The sequence below is a fragment of the Oryctolagus cuniculus genome, chromosome 18, assembly GCF_964237555.1.
Source record: "Oryctolagus cuniculus chromosome 18, mOryCun1.1, whole genome shotgun sequence".
Lineage (NCBI taxonomy): Eukaryota > Metazoa > Chordata > Mammalia > Lagomorpha > Leporidae > Oryctolagus > Oryctolagus cuniculus.
The window spans coordinates 29,221,960-29,243,337 of NC_091449.1; positions in this window are offsets into that span (position 1 = coordinate 29,221,960).

Below are 21,378 nucleotides of genomic sequence, written 5' to 3' on the forward strand. Positions count from 1 at the left end.
GAATCCGGGAACAGCTGGTTTCCTTGCGACTAAATCAAGCCCAATATCATTATGGATTCTTTCATTTCTTTGGCTTTTTTCTCCTTTTTCTTATTTATCATGGTTTGTAATAAATTTTCTGATGTGAGCTTTGGTTTTGAGGCGGCAATATGGCGTTCAGGGCACCGGAGGAATGGTCTTTTTCAAACAGGGTACAGCTGTTGGCTTGCTCCACTTCTGGCTTGCTGTCATTGTTTTGGGTGCCTCAGCCGATTTGTGGTTTCTTGAGCCACAATGTCCTAAATGTTTTCAGGGTCTGAGTTGGTTTTGCCTTCTTCCTTCCCAAATTTTGTATTCTGATGGAATACAAACAAGAGTTTGGACAGAGCAGTCATTATGAAATAAAAAACACAACAAATAGGCGTTTGAAGCTTATAAGTCTACTCGAAACACGACCAAGGTGAGTATTTGTGTTTTGGAAAATAAAATGGAACACTTTGTTGAGGTCACAGATATTAATGGCCTCCAAACTGAGTTTGACTGCGATTTTCAGGTGAATTCATTGAGAATTCCACAGGCAGTCAGCTGGAGGGGTGGATGAATCTGGGAGCAGCCGGTTTCCTTGCGACTCTATCAAGCCCAATATCAGAAAGGTCTCCTGTATTTCTTTGGCATTTTTCTCATTTTTTCATTTATCCTGCTTTGTAATGAATTTTCTGATATGAGATTTGGTTTTGAGGCTGCAATATGGAGTTTAGGGCACAAGAGGAAGGTTTTTTTTTTTTTAAACAGGGCACAGCTCTTGGCTTGCTCCAATTCTGGCTTGCTGTCATTGTTTTGGGTGCCTCAGCCGATTATTGGTCTTTTGAGCGACAATTTACTACATGTTTTCAGGGTCTGAGTTGGTTTTGCCTTCTTCCTTCCCAAATTTTGTATTCTGACGCCATACAAACAAGAGTTTCGGCAGAGTAGCCATTATGCAATAAAATCACAACAAATAGGTTTTGAAGCTTATAAATCCATAGGTAACACGAGCAAGGTGAGTTTTTGTGTTTTGGAAAATAAAATGGAACACTTTGGCTGAGGTGACAGATATTAATTGCCTCCAAACTGAGTTTCACTGCGATTTTTAGGTGAATTCAGTCAGATCCACAGGCAGTCAGCTGGAGGGGTGGATGAATCCGGGAACAGCCGGTTTCCTTGCGACTAAATCAAGCCCAATATCATTCTTGATTCTTGCATTTCTTTGGCTTTTTTCTCATTTTTCTGATATAGCATGCTGTGTAATGAATTTTCTGATGTGAGCTTTGGTTTTGAGGCTGCAATATGGAGTTCAGGGCACCTGAGGAATGGTCTTTTTCAAACAGGGCACAGCTGTTGGCCTGCACCATTTCTGGCTTGTTGTCATTGTTTTGAGTGCCTCAGCCGATTTGTGGTTTCTTGAGCGGCAATTTCCTAAATGTTTTCTGGGTCTGAGTTGGTTTTGCCTTCTTCCTTCCCAAATTTTGTATTCTGACGACATGCAAACAAGAGTTTGGGCAGATTAGCCATTATGAAATAAAAAACACCACAAATAGGCTTTTGAAGCTTAGAAATCTACAGGTAACACAACAAAGGTGAGTTTTTGTGTTTTGGAAAATCAAATGGAACACTTTGGCTGAGGTGACATATATTAATTGCCTCCAAACTGAGTTTCACTGCGATTTTCAGGTTAATTCAGTCAGAATTCCACAGGCAGTCAGCTGGAGGGGTGGATGAATCTGGGAACAGCCAGTTTCCTTGAAACTAAATCCAGCCCAACATCATTATGGATTCTTTCATTTCTTTGGCTTTTGTCTCATTTTTCTGATTTATCATGGTTTGTAATGAATTTTCTGATGTGAGCTTCGGTTTTGAGGCTGGCATATGGAGTTCAGGGCACAAGAGGAAGGTTCTTATTCAATCAGGGCACAGCTGCTGTGTTACTCCAATTCTGGTTTACTGTCATTGTTTTGGTTGCCTCCACCGATTTGAGGTTTCTTGAGCATCAATTTCCTAAATGTTTTGTTCGTCTGAGTTGGTTTTCCTTCTTCCTTCCAAAATTTTGTATTCTGACCCAATACAAACAAGAGTTCGGACAGACTTGCCATTTTGCCATAAAAAAAAACACAATAAATAGGCGTTTGAAGCTTAGAAATCCACAGGTAATACGACCAAGGTGAGTTTTTGTGTTTTGGAAAATAAAATGGGACACTTTGGCTGAGGTGACAGATATTAATTGCCTCCAAACTGAGTTTCCCTGCGATTTTCCGGATAATTCCGTCAGAATTCCACAGGCAGTCAGCTGGAGGGGTGGATGAATCTGGGAATAGCCGGTTTCCTTTTGACTAAATCAAGCCCAATATCATTATGGATTCTTGCGTTTCTTTGGCTTTTTTCTCATTTTTCTTATGTATCATGGTTTGTAATGAGTTTTCTGATGTGAGCTTTGGTTTTAAGCTGGCATATTCAGTTCAGGGCACCAGAGGAAGGTTGTTTTTCAATCAGGGCACAGCTGTTGGCCTGCTCCAATTCTGGCTTGCTGTCATTGTTTTGGGTGCCTCAGCTGATTTGTGGATTCTTGAGTGGCAATATCCTAAATGTTTTCTGGGTCTGAGTTAGTTTTGCATTCTTATTCCCAAATTTTGTATTCTGATGCAATACAAGCAAGATTTTGACAGAGTAGCCATTATGAAAGAAAAAAAAAAACGAAGCAAATTGGCCTTTCATGTTTAGAACTGTACAGGCAACACAATCAAGATGAGTTTCTGTGTTTTGGAAAATGACTTGGACTCCTTCTGCCGAGGGGACAGATACTAATTTCCTCCAAATTGAGTGTGAGTGCAATTTTGAGGTGAATTCAATCAGAATTCCAAAGTCAGTCTGTTTAAGGGTGGGATGAATCCTGAAACAGCCAGTTTCCTTGTGTCTAAATCCAGCCAAATATCACAAAGGACTCTTGCATTTCTTTGGCTTTTTCACATTTCCCTTATTTATCATGGTTTGTAATGAATTTTCTGATGTGAGCTTTGGTTTTGAGGCTGCAATATGGAGTTCATGGCACAAGAGAATGGTTCTTTTTCAATTGGGGCACAGTTGTTGGCTTGCTCCAATTCTGGCTTGCTGTCATTGTTGGGTGCCTCAGCTGACTTTTGGTTTCTTGAGGGTCAGTTTGCTGAATATTTTCTGGGTCTGAGTTGGTTTTCCCTTCTTCATACCCAAATTGTGTATTCTCATGCAATACAAGCAAGATTGTCGACAGAGTAGCCATTATGAAAGAAAACAAAAAACACAGCAAATTGGCCTTTCAGGATTAGAAATCTACAGGCAACATGACCAAGATGAGTTTCTGTGGTTTGGAAAATGATATGGAATCCTTCTGCTGAGGGGAGAGATACTAATTCATCCAAATTGAATGTGAGTGGGATTTTGAGGTGAATTCAATCAGAAGTCCAAAGTCAGTCTGTGGATGGGGGGATGAATCTGGAAACAGCCAGGTTCCTTTTGTCTAATCCCGCCAAGTAAAACAAAGGACTCTTGCATTTCTTTGGCTTTTTCACATTTCCATTATTTATCATGGTTTGTAATGAATTTTCTGATGTGAGCTTTGGTTTTGAGGCTGCAATATGGAGTTCAGGGTAACGGAAGAATGGTCTTTTTCAAACAGGGCACAGCTGTTGGCCTGCTCCAATTCTGGCCTGCTGTCATTGTTTTGGGTGCCCCAGCTGACTTTTAGTTTCTTGAGCAGCAATTTCCTAAATGTTTTCTGGGTCTGAATTGGGTTTGCCTTCTTCCTTCCCAAATGTTGTATTCTGATGCCATACAAACAAGAGTTTGGGGAGTGTAGCCATTATGAAATAAAAACACAACAAATAGGCATTTGAAGCTTTGAAATCTACAGGTAACACGACCAAGGTGAGGTTTTGTGTTTTGGAAAATCAAATGGAACACTTTGGCTGAGGTGACAGATATTAATTGCCTCCAAACTGAGTTTCACTGTGTTTCTCCGGTTAATTCACTCAGATTTCCACAGGCTGTCAGCTGGAGGTGTGGATGTATCTGGGAACAGCCGGTTTCCTTGCGACTAAATCAAGTCCAATATCATTATGGATTCTTCCATTTCTTTGGCTTTTTTATCATTTTTCTTATTTTTTATGGTTTGTAATGAATTTTCTGATGTGAGCTTTGGTTTTGAGGCTGCAATATGGAGTTCATGGCACAAGAGGAAGGTTCTATTTCAATCAGGGCACAGCTGTTGTCTTGCTCCAATTCTGGCTTGCTGTCATTGTTTTCGATACCTCAGCTAATTTGTGATTTCTTGAGCGGCAATTTCCTAAATGTTTTGTGCATCTGAGTTGGTTTTTCCTTCTTCCTTCCCTAATTTTGTATTCTGAGGCAACACAAACAAGAGTTTGGACAGAGTAGCAATTATGAAATAAAAACCACAACAAATAGGCATTTGAAGCTTAGAAATCTACAGGTAACATTACCAAGGTGAGTTTTTGTGTTTTGGAAAATAAAATGGAACACTTTGGCTGAGGTGACAGATATTAATTGCCTCCAAACTGAGTTTCACTGCAATATTCAGGTGAATTCAGTCAGAATTCCACAGGCAGTCAGCTGGAGGGGTGGATGAATCCGGGAACAGCCAGTTTCCTTGCAACTAAATCAAGCCCAATATCATTATGGATTCTAGCATTTCTTTGGCTTTTTTCTCCTTTTTCTTATTTATCATGGGTTGTAATGAATTTTCTGATGTGAGCTTTGGTTTTGAGGCTGGCATATTGAGTTCAGGGTACAAGAGGAAGGTTCTTTTTCAAACAGGGCACAGCTGTTGGCCTGCTCCAATTCTGGCTTGCTGTCATTGTTTTGAGCCTCAGCCGATTTGTGGTTTCCTGAGCTGCAATTTCCTACATGTGTTCTGCGTCTGAGTTGGTTTTGCCTTCTACCTTCCCAAATTTTGTATTCTGATTTCTACAAACAAGAGTTTGGGGAGAGTAGCCATTATGACATAAAAAACTCAGCAAATAGGATTTTGAAGCTTATAAATCTACAGGTAACATGACCAAGGGGAGTTTTTGTGTTTTGGAAAATCAAATGGAACACTTTGGCTGAGGTGACAGATATTAATTGCCTCCAAACTGAGTTTCCCTGCGATTTTCAGGTTAACTCAGTCAGAATTGCACTGGCAGTCAGCTGGAGGGGTGGATGAATCTGGGAATAGCCGGTTTCCTTGCGACTGAATCAAGCCCAATATCATTATGAATTCTTGCATTTCTTTGGCTTTTTTCTGTGTTTTCTTATTTATTATGGTTTGTAATGAATTTTGTGATGTGAGCTTTGGTTTTGAGGCTGCAGTATGGAGTTCACGGCACTGGAAGTATGGTCATTTTAAACAGGGTACAGCTGTGGCTTGCTCCAATTCTGGCTTGCCTTCATTGTTTTGGGTGCCTCAGCTGATTTTGGTTTCTTGAGTGGCAATTTTTTAAATGTTTTCTGGGTCTGAGTTGGTTTTACCGTCTTCGTATCCAAATTTTCTTTTCTGCTGCCATACAAACAAGAGTTTGGGCAGAATAGCCATTATGAAATAAAAAACACAACAAATAGGCGTTTGAAGCTTAGAAATCTACAGGTAGCATGACCAAGGTGAGTTTTTGTGTTTTGGAAAATAAAATGGAACACTTTGGCTGAGGTGACAGATAGTAATTGCCTCCAAACGGAGTTTCACTGTGATTTTCAGGTTAATTCAGTTAGAAATCCACAGGCAGTCAGCTGGAGGGCTGGATGAATCCGGGAACAGCCGGTTTCCTTGCAACTGAATCAAGCCCAATATTATGGATTCTTGCATTTCCTTGTCTTTTTTCTCCTTTTTCTTATTTTTTATGGTTTCTAATGAATTTTCTGATGTGAGCTTTGGTTTTGAGGCTGCAATATGGAGTTCAGGGCACAAGAGGAAGGTTCTTTTTCAATCAGGGTACAGCTGTTGGCTTGCTCCAATTCTGGCTTGCTATCATTGTTTTGGGTGACTCAGCTAACTTTTGGTTTCTTGAGTGGCAATTTCCTAAATGTTTTCTGGGTCTGAGTTGGTTTTGCCTTCTTCCTTCCCAAATTATGTATTCTGATGCCATAGAAACAAGAGTTTCAGCAGAGTAGCCACTATGAAATAAAAAATACAACAAATAGGCATTTAAACCTTCAAAATCTACCAGTAACATGACCAAAGTGAGTTTTTGTGTTTTGGAAAATCAAATGGAACACTTTGGCTGAGGTGACTGATAGTAATTGCCTCCAAACTGAGTTTCACTGCGATTTTCAGGTTAATTCAGTCAGAATTCCACAGGCTGTCAGCTGGAGGTGTGGATGAATCCGGGAACAGCCGGTTTCCTTGTGACTATTCAGGCTAAATGTCATTATGGATTCTTGCATTTCTTTGGATTTTTTCTATGTTTTCTTATTTATCATGGATTGTAATGAATTTTCTGATGTGAGCTTTGGTTTTGAGGCTGGCATATTGAGTTCAGGGTACAAGAGGAAGGTTCTTTTTCAAACAGGGCACAGCTGTTGGCCTGCTTCAATTCTGGCTTGCTGTCATTGTTTTGGGTGCCTCAGCTGATTTTTGGTTTCTTGAGCGGCAATTTCCTAAATGTTTTCGGGGTCTGAGTTGGTTTTGCCTTCTTCCTTCCCAAATTATGTATTCTGATGGCACACAAACAAGAGTTTGGGCAGATTAGCCATTATGAAATAAAAAAACACAAGAAATAGGCGTTTAAACCTACAAAATCTACTGGTAACTTGACCAAAGTGAGTTTTTGTGTTTTGGAAAGTCAAATGGAACACTTTGGCTGAGGTGACAGATAGTAATTGGCTCCAAACTGAGTTTCACTGCAATTTTCAGGTTAATTCAGTCAGAATTCCACAGGCAGTCAGATGGAGGGGTGGATGAATCCGGGAACAGCCGGTTTCCTTGTGACAGAATCAAGCCCAATATCATTATGGATTCTTGCATTTCTTTGGCTTTTTTCTCATTTTTCTTATTTATCATCGATTGTAATGAATTTTCTGAGGTGAGCTTTGGTTTTGAGGCTGCAATATGGAGTTCAGGGCACCGGAGGAATGGTCTTTTTCAAACAGGGCACAGCTGTTGGCCTGCTCCAATTCTGGCTTGCTGTCATTGTTTTGAGTGGCTCAGCCGATTTTTGGTTTCTTGATTGGCAATTTTCTAAATGTTTTCTGGGTCTGATTTGGTTTTGCCTTCTTCCTTCCCAAATTTTGTATTGTGACGCCATACAAACAAGAGTTTGGGCAGAGTAGCCATTATGAAAGAAAAAACACAACAAATAAACTTTTGAAGCTTAGAAATCTACAGGTAACACGACCAAGGTGAAGTTTTGTGTTTTGGAAACTCAAATGGAACACTTTGGCTGAGGTGACAGATATTAATTGCCTCCAAACTGAGTTTCACTACGATTTTCAGGTTAATTCAGTCAGAATTCCACAGGCAGTCAGATGGAGGGGTGGATGAATCCGGGAACAGCCGGTTTCCTTGTGACAGAATCAAGCCCAATATCATTATGGATTCTTGCATTTCTTTGGCTTTTTTTCTCATTTTTCTTATTTATCATGGTTTGTAATGAATTTTCTGATGTGAGCTTTGGTTTTGAGGCTACAATATGGACTTCAGGGCACTGGGGGAATGGTCTTATTCAAACAGGGCACATGTGTTGGCCTGCTCCAATTCTGGCTTGCTGTCATTTTTTTTTGGGTGCCTCAGCTGACTTTTGGTTTCTTGAGAGGCAATTTCCCAAATGTTTTCTGGGTCTGAGTTTGTTTTGCCGTCTTTCTTCCCAAATTTTCTTCTCTGATGCGATACAAACAAGAGTTTGGGCAGAGTAGCCATTATGAAATAAAAAACACCACAAATAGGCATTTGAAGCTTAGAAATCTACAGGTAACACGACCAAGGTGAGGTTTTGTGTTTTGGAAAATAAAATGGAACACTTTGGCTGAGGTGACAGATAGTAATTGCCTCCAAACTAGTTTCCCTGCGATTGAGAGGTGAATTCATTCAGAATTCCTCAGGCAGTCAGATGGAGGGGTGGATGAATCCGGATACAGCTGGTTTCCTTGCGACTAAATCAAGCCCAATATCATTATGGAATCTTGCATTTCTTTGGCTTTTTTCTCATTTTTCTTATTTATCATGGTTTGTAATGAATTTTCAGATGTGAGCTTTGGTTTTGAGGCTGCAATATGGAGTTCAGGGCACCGGGTTAATGGTCATTTTCAAACAGGGCACAGCTGTTGGCCTGCTCCAATTCTGGCTTGCTGTCATTATTTTGGGTGCCTCAGCTGACTTTTGGTTTCTTGAGCGGCAATTTCCTAAAGGTTTTCTGGGTCTGAGTTGGTTTTGCCGTCTTCCTTCCCAAATTTTGTATTCTGACACCATACAAACAAGAGTTTGTGGAGAGTAGCCATTATGAAATAAAAAACACTACAAATAGGCATTTGAAGCTTAGAAATCTACAGGTAACACGACCAAGGTGAGTTTTTGTGTTTTGGAAAATCAAATGGAACACTTTGGCTGAGGTGACAGATATTAATTGCCTCCAAACTGAGTTTCACTGCGATTTTCAGGTTCATTCAGTCAGAATTCCACAGGCAGTCAGATGGAGGGTTGGATGAATCCGGGATCAGCCGGTTTCCTTGCAACTTAAAAAAGCCCAATATCATTATGGATTCTTGCATTTTTTTGGCTTTTTTCTCCCTTTTCTTATTTATCATGGTTTGTAATGAATTTTCTGATGTGAGCTTTGGTTTTGAGGCTGGCATATTGAGTTCAGGGCACAAGAGGAAGGTTCTTTTTCAAACAGGGAACAGCTGTTGCCTTGCTCAAATTCTGGCTTATTATCATTGTTTTGGGTGCCTCAGCTGACTTTTGGTTTCTTGATCTGCAATTTCCTAAATGTTTTCTGGGTCTGAGTTGGTTTTGCCTTCTTCCTTCCCAAATGTTGTATTCTGATGCGATACAAACAAGAGTTTGGACAGAGTAGCCAATATGAAATAAAAAACACAACAAATATGCATTTGAAGCTGATAAATCTACAGGTAACACGACCAAGGTGAGTTTTCGTGTTTTGCAAAAGCAAATGGAACACTTTGGCTGAGGTGGCAGATATTAATTGCCTCCAAACTGAGTTTCACTGCGATTTTCAGGTTAATTCAGTCAGAATTCCACAGGCAGCCAGCTGCAGGGGTGGATGAATCCGGGAACAACTGATTTCTTTGCGACTAAATCAAGCCCAATATAGTATGGATTTCAGCATTTCTTTGGCTTTTTTCTCCTTTTTCTTATTTATCATGGTTTGTAATGAATTTTCTGATGTGATCTTTGGTTTTGAGGCTGGCATATTGAGTTCAGGGCACAAGAGGAAGGTTCTTTTTCAAACAGGGCACAGCTGTTGGCTTGCTCCAATTCTGGCTTGCTGTCATTGTTCTGGGTGCCTCAGCTGACTTTTGGTTTCTTGAGAGGCAATTTCCTAAAGGTTTTCTGGGTCTGAGTCGGTTTTGCTTTTTATTCCCAAATTTTGTATTCTGATGCACTACAAACAAGATTTTGGACAGAATAGCCATTATGAAAGAAAATAAAAAAACAGCAAATTGGCCTTTCAGGATTAGAAATCTACAGGCAGCAGGACCAAGATGAGTTTCTGTGTTTTGGAAAATGACATGGAACCCATTTGCTGAGGGGTCAGATTATAATTCCCTCCAAATTGAGTGTGAGGGTAATTTTCAGGTGAATTCAATCAGAATTCGAAAGACAGTCTGTGGAAGGGGGGGGATGAATCTGGGAACAGCCGGTTTCCTTGCGACTGAATCCAGCCCAATATCATTATGGATTCTTGCATTTCTTTGGCTTTTTTCTCATTTTTCTTATTTATCATGGTTTGTAATGAATTTTCTGATGTGAGCTTTGGATTTGAGGCTGCAATATGGAGTTCAGGGCACTAGAGGAAGGTTCTTTTTCAATCAGGGCACAGCTGTTGGCTTGCTCCAATTCTGGCTTGCTGTCATTGTTTTGGGTGCCTCAGCTGACTTTTGGTTTCTTGAGCGGAAATTTCCTAAATGTTTTCTGCGTCTGAGTTGGTTTTGCCTTCTTCCTTCCCAAATTTTGTATTCTGACACAATACAAAAGAGAGTTTCGGCAGAGTAGCCATAATGAAATAAAAACCACAACAAATAAGCGTTTGAAGCTTAGAAATCTACAGGTAACACAACCAAGGTGAGTTTTTGTGTTTTGGAAAACAAAATGGAACACTTTGGCTGAGGTGACAGATATTAATTGCCTCTTAACTGAGTTTCACTGCGATTTTCAGGTTAATTCAGTCAGAATTCCACAGGCAGTTAGTTGGAGGGGTGGATGAATCCGGGAACAGCCGGTTTCCTTGCGACTGAATCAAACCCAATATCATTATGGATTCTTGCATTTCTTTGGCTTTTTTCTCATTTTTCTAATTTATCTTGGTTTGTAATGAATTTTCTGATGTGAGCTTTTGGTTTGAGGCTGGCATATTGAGTTCAGGGCAGAAGAGGAAGGTTCTTTTTCAATCAGGGTACAGCTGTTGGCTTGCTCCAATTCTGGTTTGCCTTCATTGTTTTGGGTGCCTCAGCTGACTTTTGGTTTCTTGAGCGGCAATTTCCTAAATGTTTTCTGTGTCTGAGTTGGTTTTACCTTCTTCCGTCCCAAATTTTGTATTGTGACGCCATACAAACAAGAGTTTCAGCAGAGTAGCCATTATGAAATAAAAAACACAACAAATAGACATTTGAAGCTTAGAAATCTACAGGTAACTCGACCAAGGTGAGTTTTTGTGTTTTGGAAAATCAAATAGAACACTTTGGCTGAGGTGACAGAGTGTAATTGCCTCCAAAATGATTTTCACTGCGATTTTCAGGTTAATTCAGTCAGAATTCCACAGGCAGTTAGTTGGAGGGGTGGATGAATCTGGGAACAGCCGGTTTCCTTGCGACTGTATCAAGCTCAATATTATTATGGATTCTTGCATTTCTTTGGCTTTTTTCTCCTTTTTCTTATTAATCATGGTTTGTAATGAATTTTCTGATGTGAGCTTTGGTTTTGAGGCTGCAATATGGAGTTCAGGGCAGAAGAGGAAGGTTCTTTTTCAATCAGGGTACAGCTGTTGGCTTGCTCCAATTCTGGCTTGCTTTCATTGTTTTGGGTGCCTCAGCCGATTTGTCGTTTCTTGAGCAGCAATTTCTTAAATGTTTTCTGGGTCTGAGTTGATTTTGCCTTCTTCCTTCCCAAATTTGGTATTCTGACGCCATACAAACAAGAGTTTGTGGAGAGTAGCCATTATGAAATAAAAAACACTACAAATAGGCATTTGAAGCTTAGAAATCTACAGGTAACATTACCAAGGTGAGATTTTGTGTTTTGGAAAATCAAATGGAACACTTTGGCTGAGGTGACAGATATTAATTGCCTCCAAATTGAGTTTCACTGCGATTTTAAGGTTCATTCAGTCAGAATTCCATAGGCAATCAGCTGCAGGGGTGGATGAATCGGGGAAAAGCCGGTTTCCTTGCGACTGAAGCAAACCCAATATCATTATGGATTCTTGCATTTCTTTGGCTTTTTTCTCCGTTTTCTTATTTATCATGGTTTGTAATGAATTTTCTGATGTGAGCTTTGGTTTTGAGGCTGCAATATGGAGTTCAGGGCGCAAGAGGAAGGTTCTTTTTCAAACAGGGCACAGCTGTTGGCCTGCTCCAATTCTGGCTTGCTGTCATTGTTTTGGCTGCCTCAGCCGATTTGTGGATTGTGAGCAGCAATTTCCTAAATGTTTCTGGGTCTGAGTTGGTTTTGCCTTCTTCCTTCCCAAATTTTGTATTCTGATGTCAAATAAACAAGAGTTTGGGGAGAGTAGCTATTATGAATTAAAAAACAAAACAAATAGGTTTTGTAGCTTAGAAATCTACAGGTAACATTACCAAGGTGAGATTTTGTGTTTTGGAAAATGAAATGGAACACTTTGGCTGAGGTGACAGATAGTAATTGCCTCCAAACTGAGTTTCACTGTGATTTTCAGGTTAATTCAGTTAGAAATCCACAGGCAGTCACCTTGAGGGGGAGATGAATCCGGGAACAGCCAGTTTCCTTGCGACTGAATCAAACCCAATATCATTATGGATTCTTGCATTTCTTTGGCTTTTTTCTCATTTTTCTTATTTATCTTGGTTTGTAATGAATTTTCTGATGTGAGCTTTTGGTTTGAGGCTGGCATATTGAGTTCAGGGAAGAAGAGGAAGGTTCTTTTTCAATCAGGGTACAGCTGTTGGCTTGCTCCAATTCTGGCTTGCTGTCATTGTTTTGGGTGCCTCAGCTGACTTTTGGTTTCTTGAGCGGCAATTTCCTAAATGTTTTCTGTGTCTGAGTTGGTTTTCCCTTCTTCCTTCCCAAATTTAGTATTCTGACACAATACAAACAAGAGTTTTGGCAGAGTAGCCATTATGAAATAAAACACAATAAATAGGCGTTTAAGCCTTTGAAATCTACCGGTAACATGACCAAAGTGAGTTTTTGTGTTTTGAAAAATCAAATGGAACACTTTGGCTGAGGTGACAGATAAAATTGCCTCCAAACTGAGTTTCACTGTGATTTTCATGTTAATTCAGTCAGAATTCCACAGGCAGTCAGCTGCAGGGGTGGATGAATCCGGGAACAGCTGGTTTCCTTGTGACTCAATCAAGCCCAATATCATTATGGATTCTTGCATTTCTTTGGCTTTTTTCTCATTTTTCTTGTGTATCATGGTTTGTAATGAATTTTCTGATGTGACCTTTGGTTTTGAGCCTGCTATTTTGAGTTTAGGGCACAAGAGAATTGGTCTTTTTCAAACAGGGCACAGCTGTTGGCTTGCTCCAATTCTGGCTTGCTGTCATGGTTTTGGGTGCCTCAGCGAATTTGTTTTTTCTTGAGTGCCAGTTTCCTAAATGTTTTCTGGGTCTGAGTCAGTTTTGCCTTCTTATTCCCAAATTTTGTATTCTGATGCAATACAAGCAAGATTTTGGACAGAGTAGCCATTAGGAAAAAAAAAAAAAAACACAACAAATTGGCCTTTCAGTATTAGAAATCTATAGCAAAACGACCAAGATGAGTTTCTGTGTTTTGGAAATGATATGGAACCCTTCTGCTGAGGGGGCAGATTCTAATTCCCTCCAAATTGAGTGTGAGTGCGATTTGGAGGTGAATTCCATCAGAATTCCAAAGTCAGTCTGTGGAAGGGGGGGATGAATCTGGAAACTACCAGTTTCCTTTTGTCTAAATCCAGCCAAATATCACAAAGGACTCTTGCATTTCTTTGGCTTTTTCACCTTTCCCTTATTTGTCATGCTTTGTAATGAATTTTCTGATGTGAGCTTTGGTTTTGAGGCTGCAATATGGAGTTCAGGGCACTGGAGGAATGGTCTTTTTCAAACAGGGCACAGCTGTTAGCTTGCTCCAATTCTGGCTTGCTGTCATTGTTTTGGGTGCCTCCGCTGACTTTAGGTTTCTTGAGTGGCAATTTCCTAAATGTTTTCTGGGTCTGAGTTGGTTTTGCCTTATTCCTTCCCAAATTTTGTATTGTGACGCAATACAAACAAGAGTTTGGACAAAGTAGCCTTTATGAAATAAAAAACTCAACAAACTGGTGTTTGAAATTAGAAATCTACAGGTAACATGACCAAGGTGAGTTTTTGTGTTTTGGAAAATAAAATGGAACACTTTGGCTGTGGTGACAAATAGTAATTGCCTCCAAACTGAGTTTCACTCTGATTTTCATGTTAATTCAGTCAGAATTCCACAGGCAGTCAGCTGAACCATAACAGCCTGTTTCCATGAGACTAAATCAAGCCCAATATCATTATGGATTCTTGCATTTCTTTGTTTTTTTTTCTCATTTTTCTTATGTGTCATGGTTTGTAAAGAATTTTCTGATGTGAGCTTTGGTTTTGAGGCTGCAATATGGAGTTCATGGCACAAGAGGAATCTTACTTTTCAATCAGGGTACAGCTGTTGGCTTGCTCCAATTCTGGCTTGCTATCATTGTTTTGGATGCCTCAGCAGATTTGTGGTGTCTTGAGTGGCAATTTCCTACATGTTTTCTGTGTGTGAGTCGGTTTTGCCTTCGTATACCCAAATTTTGTATTCTGATGCAATACAAACTAGAGTTTGGACAGAGTAGCCATTATGAAATAAAAAACACAACAAATAGGCGTTTGAAGCTTAGAAATCTACAGGTAACACAACCAAGGTGAGTTTTTGTGTTTGTAAAATAAAATGGAACACTTTGGCTGAGGTGATAGATATTAATTGCCTCCAAACTGATTTTCAGGTTAATTCAGTCAGAATTCCACAGGCAGTCAGCTGGAGGGATGGATGAATCCGGGAACGGCTGGTTTCCTTGCGACTAAATCAAGCCCAACATCATTATGGATTCTTGCATTTCTATGGCTTTTTTCTCTTTTTTCTTATGTATCATGGTTTGTAATGAATTTTCTGATGTGAGCTTTGGTTTTGAGGCTGCAAATTGGAGTTCAGGGCACAAGAGGAAGGTTCTTTTTCAATCAGGGTACAGCTGTTGGCGTGCTCCAATTCTGGCTTGCCTTCATTGTTTAGGATGCCTCAGCCGATCTGTGGTTTCTTGAGTGGCAATTTCCTACATGTTTTCTGGGTCTGACTCCGTTTTGCCTTCTTATTCCCAAATTTTGTATTCTGATGCAATACAAGCAAGATTTTGGACAGAGTAGCCATTGGGAAAGAGGAAAAAAACACAGGAAATTGGCCTTTCAGGATTAGAAATCTACAGGCAACACGACCAAGATGAGTTTCTGTGTTTTGGAAAATGAAATGGAACCCTTCTGCTGAGGGGACAGATACTAATACCCTCCAAATTGAGTGTGAGTGCGATTTTGAGATGAATTCAATCAGATTCCAAAGTCAGTCTGTGGAAGGGGGACGAATCTGGAAACAACCAGTTTCCTTTTGTCTAAATCCAGTCAAATATTACAAAGGACTCTTGCATTTTTTTGGTTTTTCCACATTTCCCTTATTTATCATGGTTTGTAATGAATTTTCTGATGTGAGCTTTGGTTTTGAGGCGGCAATATGGAGTTCAGGGCACTGGAGGAATGGTCTTTTTCAAACAGGGCACAGCTGTTGGCTTGCTCCAATTCTGGCTTGCTGTCATTGTTTTGGGTGCCTCAGCTGACTTTTGGTTTCTTGAGTGGCAATTTCCTAAATGTTTTCTGGGTCTGAGTTGGTTTTGCCTTCTTGCTTCCCAAATTTTGTATTCTGACACCATACAAACAAGAGTTTGGACAGAGTAGCCATTATGAATTTAAAAAGACAACTAATAGGTGTTTGAAGCTTAGAAATTTACAGGTAACATGACCAAGGTGAGTTTTTGTGTTTTGGAAAATCAAATGGAACACTTTCGCTGAGGTGACAGATATTAATTGCCTCCAAACTGAGTTTCACTGCGATTTTCAGGTAAATTCAGTCAGAATTCCACAGGCAGTCAGATGGAGGGGTGGATGAATCCGGGAACAGCCGGTTTCCTTGCAACTATATCAAGCCCAATATCATTATGGATTCTTGCATTTCTTTGGCTTTTTTCTCTTTTTTCTTATGTATCATGGTTTGTAATGAATTTTCTGATATCAGCTTTGGTTTTGAGGTGGCAATATTGAGTTCAGGGCACAAGAGGAATGGTCTTTTTCAATCAGGGCACAGCTGTTGGCTTGCTCCAATTCTGGCTTGCTGTCCTTGTTTTGGGTGCCTCAGCTGACTTTTGGTTTCTTGAGCGGCAATTTGCTACATGTTTTCTGGGAATGAGTCAGTTTTGCCTTCTTCCTTCCCAAATTTTGTATTCTGATTCAATACAAGCAAGATTTTGGACAGAGTTAGCTCTGTGTCCATTCTTCTGTCTCTGTACTAGATGAATAAAAAGACAGTGTAAAATTATTTGAAAAGAACTATAAGGGGTCGGCGCTGTGATGCTGCTGCCAATTGGGGAGTGAACCAGCAGATGGAAAACACCTCTCTCTCTCTCTCTCTCTCTCTCTGTGCCTCTCCTTCTCTGTAACTCTGACTTGTAAATAAAAAAATGAATCTTAAAATAAGTATAAACATCAATAAAACACAAATGAAAATTGTATTCTCAAAACTGGATATTAAACCATGCCTTCTACACCTCTGTTAAAAGTTACATTCTATCATAGTTATTTATGATTTCTAGGGCCAAAGTAGTAAATAAGATTTTTCTGGAAGAGTCAGAGGTTATGAGGGAGCCAGGATTTGGGGTCAGTTAGCAGAAGTGAGTGTCACTCTTTCAGATTTGATGCAGGAAAGGAACAGCAACTGATCCCTGAGATTTTGGTGTGGGAAGGAAAGGAAGGAGGGACTTAACAAAAGCAAATGCCCTCTGGTTGTGGGCACCCACCCCTGACTGCAGCTTTTCGGAGGAACAGCTGGTGTCTCTAGGGATGCTGCAGCCTGGACTCCATTTCCCAGAGTTCCCAGTAGCTCCGAGGTATTCTGCTTTCCAAATACCTGTGGGCATGCACCTGCCACTGCCAGTCCCTGGGGCTCAGAGTTGGACCAGGGGAGTTCATTCCTTGATCAGTGTCAACCCTGGGGGCTATGCTGCTCCTTCTCTGGCATTTACTGCAACTCCTGCTCTGCACGTGCGATCCCAGGCAGTTTCCGAGTGCTCACCCTGAGCCTGCCTCCTGCTGCTTCTTCCCTCTTCATCCACCAACTGTGGGTCCCACATGCCAGGGACTCTCTTCCCCACACTCCCAATTTCACTCCCCGTGTGTCTGGAAGAAAGGGTACCTGCTCCAGGGACTTTCTGCTGCAGGTTTGGCATGCAGGAAGGGGCGGAGACACATGTGGGAGAAGTGTGCCAGCGATCCTGGCAGCTTCTCCCGAGGTCAGGGCTGGGACCCGGGCTGCTCTGTCTCCCACCTCTATTTCCCAGGCTCAAAGTGCCCGGACTCTCTCCTGCAGAACCTCACCTAAACTGTCCCTAATGTGCTTTATTTAGTGGTTACAGGAGAGAGGGGGCAGCGTTCTGGGAACCTGCACTCACAGGGAAGGAAGGCAGAAAGACTCCCACTCTCCACAGTTAAATAAGCCGGGTTCCCACTGTGGGTGATCTCAGAATGCAGTCTGGCCTGGTCTCTTGATGTTTCCTGGGCTGGTTCCTGCAGGGTGGGGCTGGATGGCCCTCAGGAGGGAGCCTGGGGCAGCAGAGGGGTGGGCAGGAGGATCTGTCTAGGATCTGCCCCACTGCTCTCATCCTGCACCTCATCTTCCTGGTGGGGAGCAGTGTGAAGCATGAATAGCTGCTTTGTGTGTTGATCCCTCTCAAGTATTAATTATCAAATTTTTCCAATGTGGAATTTGAAGCTGTTCCAGAAACATGGGGTGGGAAAACTCCCTTCTTTCAAACAGGCACAGAGACAGGGGAGGATCCAAGGAGTTTCTATTAATGGCCCTAGGCTCAGCTGGAATGATTTCCTGAGAATTGAGCATCAAATTCAAGTTTCTTAGCTGTTACAGCATTGGTGGGTTTAAATGGCAGCCTACATGACTTAGGTCCACATTTCCAATGGTCAGTGGGTCCAGTATGTTTGTAAAAGAGATGCCAGGGACAGATTTATTAGGACAGATTTATGACTGGAGTTTACAAAAGCAGAACTTAGGACATCTTCCCTCCCTAGACAAGATTTCAGTGGGCAGCTGTTTCACTCATTAATTGTGAGCATCCACTTTTAAAGGTTTGTGTTGGATGGGGTCCACTTCTCTTTCTTTGATGATGTATTTGGCTGCTTTTCATTTTCTGTCTTCAGCTATTTATTCTCCTGTTAGCAAGGCTGTCAACTGTTTTGACCTGCCACTGATCCCTTTGCAAAGTGAGAAGGGAACCAAAATTAATGCAAGTCTACTGTGTTGTCAATAACTGGAGCTACTTTTTTAAAGATTTATTTATTCATTTGAAAGAGTTACACAGAGAGAGGAGAGAGAGAGAGAGAGAGAGAGAGAGAGAGAGAGGTCTTCCATCCGATGGTTCATTCCCCAATTGGCAGCAATAGCTGGAGGTATGCCAATTTGAAGCTAGTAGCCAGGAGCTCCTTCTGAGATGAAGCTGTTTTTTTAAATAATTATTTATTTATTTGAAAGGAAGAACTTTGTCCAGGTCTCATAGGTGGGTGCAGGAGATGAGGGATTTGGGCCAACTTCTACTGTTTTCCCAGGCCACAGCAGAGAGCTGGATGGGAAGTGCAGCAGCCAGGATCCCAACCGGCACCCATATAGGATGCTGACAAGGCAGGCAGTAGCTTTACCCACTATGCAACAGTGCTGCCCACTAACGGGAGCTCTTTTAATCTGAGTTTGCATAAAGAGGAGAATTACAGCATCATAAATACAGATAAGTAACAGTTTTTTCTCTGCCCAGCACTTTATATTACCCAGTGCTCCACTGAGAATCTTACATTCCACACTGTGTAATTAAGAAGGCCAGTTACTTATCTTATTTTGGGTTCTGTGTTTAAACCCATGACACTTTTGACATGGGAGGATATTAGTTCTACAATTTCATAGAGAGTGGTCTTTGGAAGCATCGATAGAAGTTATAACTGTGAGAGTGGTAAGAAAGAAGAGGGGAAGAAATAAGTGCCCCTTACCCCCCTCAGAGATGTCCACAAGTGCAGTAGAAGATATGCCCTTATGGTTGACTTTCTGGGACAAACTGTGTTTGAGTGCTTCACATGTTCTGATAGAAAGGTGTTGCCACCAGGTTTTTAGTATATTTTGTTAGTTTTTAAAGATTTATTTATTTATTTGAAAATCAGAGTTACACAGAGAGAGAAGGAGAGGCAGAGAGAGAGAGAGAGAGGTCTTCCATCAGGTTCATTTCCCCAATGGCTTCATCATTGTGAACTTTGCTCAGTTCCTGATCTATACCTTTCCTTTAACCTAGTACTTTGCCATGTAGTAGCCCATGAAAACTGCAGACTGCATAAATGAATGAATACTTGGAGGGTTGTGATTTCTTAGAGGAACATCATGAGACAGAAGGAATAAAACAAAACAAAAGTATCCTCCATATATAGAAGGTATACTGTTTTTGCAAGCCACAGAGAAGAGGAAGAAGCAGGAAAGTAGTGAGACTGGAAAGTTTGCGGCAAAGGTAATAGGCACTGGTCAAGAAGTTAACAAGCCCATTAGGAAAACATTAAGGTTTCCTTACTTCCATGTAGACTCTGCCCTCTAATGGTGAACAGGGTCCTCTAAACCCACTTGTTGCACAAATGAAAACCCAAGCATTGTCTTCTCCCACAGATGGAGTCTGCTATTGGTTTTGATTTACATTTCCCTAATGGCTAGTGATATTGGGCATGTTCATCTATGTCTTGACCATTGAGATTTCTTCTTCTGAGAAACATCTGTTTTGATCCTTGCCCATTTCTTAGCTGTACATTTTGCTTCTTATTTGGAGATTTTCCCAGTTCTATATATGTATGTTCTGGCTATCAATCTTTTGTCATAATCAGAGTTTTCAATGTTTCCTGCCATTCTGTCCATTGTATGTTCACTCTGTTGATTACTTTGTTGTGAAGATGTATCTTAATATGATATGCTCAAATTTCTATATTTTATTTTTGTTACTTGTGCTTTTGGAATCTTACCCAAAACTGTTATCTATGCTTATGTTTTATAGTTTCTCATATGTTTACTTAGTTTCTGGTTTTATATTTAGACTTTTAATTCACCTTGAGTTGCATTTACATAGTGTATGAGGTTTTGGGTATCTTTTCAGGCTTCTACATATGGATAATCACTTTCCTTTAAACCATTTGCTAAAGGGGTTCTTCTTTCTCCTGTTTGTTTTCTTTCCTTTGTTAAATAGGAGTTGCCTGTAGAAAAGTCGGTTTATTTCAGCTGCCTATACTTTTACATTGAACTATGAGTCTGTTTTCCAACAGTGCTAACACTGTTTCTATATTTTTAAGATTTATTTATTTATTGGAAAGGCCAGATGCTTCTTCCAAGTCTCTCATGTGGGTGCCAGCACTGTAGAACACGGTCCATCTTCCACCAATTTCCCAGGTGCATTAGTAGGGAGCTGGATTGGAAGTGGAGCACCTGGTCTCCTAGCAGCAACATATGGGATGCATGCACAGCAGGTCAAGGCTTTAACCCACTACACCACAGCATCAAACCCTTCCTTATTTACTTCTGCTGTGATCTTTCATTATTCACTTTTTTCTACTGCCCTGCATCTTGACTCATTCCTGTTTTTTTTCTGGGTCCTGGAGGATGGTAGTAGGTGGCTTCTGGGATCTTTTTGTGTAAGTAGATACTTGGTAATCTAAAATCACAGGTTTTAGTTTCTATATTTCTCTGCTAATCACTAGGACCTTCTGGATGACAATAGAAAATGCTGGCAGAAATGAGGATATATTAATTTGCTAAGAAAATACCACAGAACATATGATTTAAATCATGGAATTTTACTTCTCAGAGTTGTAGAGCTTGAAAATGTCAGATCAAGGTGCTTAAATAGGCTCGATTTTTCCAGAAGCCTTTCTCCGATGTGACAGACACATCTACCATTTGATCTGCTTAAAAGCACTTTCTTCAGGTAGAGTCATGTTGCTGGTTAGCACTTCCGTGTAAGAGTTTTAGGGAGGCACATTTCAGTCCATAACAGCAAAAGGGGCCCTGTGGTCTACTTCAATGACAGCCATCTCTGCGGAGGACAGAAAGTTTGGAATCAGCGTTAGGATTTCTCACAGTATTACTGTCAGTGCTATCTCCATCAAATGTGCATTCATGTACACACAAATCTACCTGTACTCATAAACACATTCAACAGTGGAAATGCCTGATGGTTGTGTACGGGTAACATCAATATAATAATCCATAAGATGGCCTATTAGCAGACATTAAAAAGAGAATTAGAAAGAATGACAACAAAATCTTCAGTTACCTATATTTATGTCTATATGTATGATATTCAGTATTTATAGTTGCTAAAAGATGAATACTGATGTGTGGAAATAAGAGCTAAACCTTACCTTGCAATATTGCAGCCTAGTCTACATGAAAGATGTCTTCCTAAAACCATTCCCTGGGCCCACTCTGTGGCATAGTAGATTAAGCATCCACCTGCAGCACCAGCATCCCACATGGGCACCAGTTTGAGTCCCTGCTCCTGCACTTCCAATCCAGCTCTTTACTAATGGCCTAGGAAAGCAGTGCAATATGCCCTGAGTGCTTGGGGCACTGCACCCATGTGAGAGACCTGG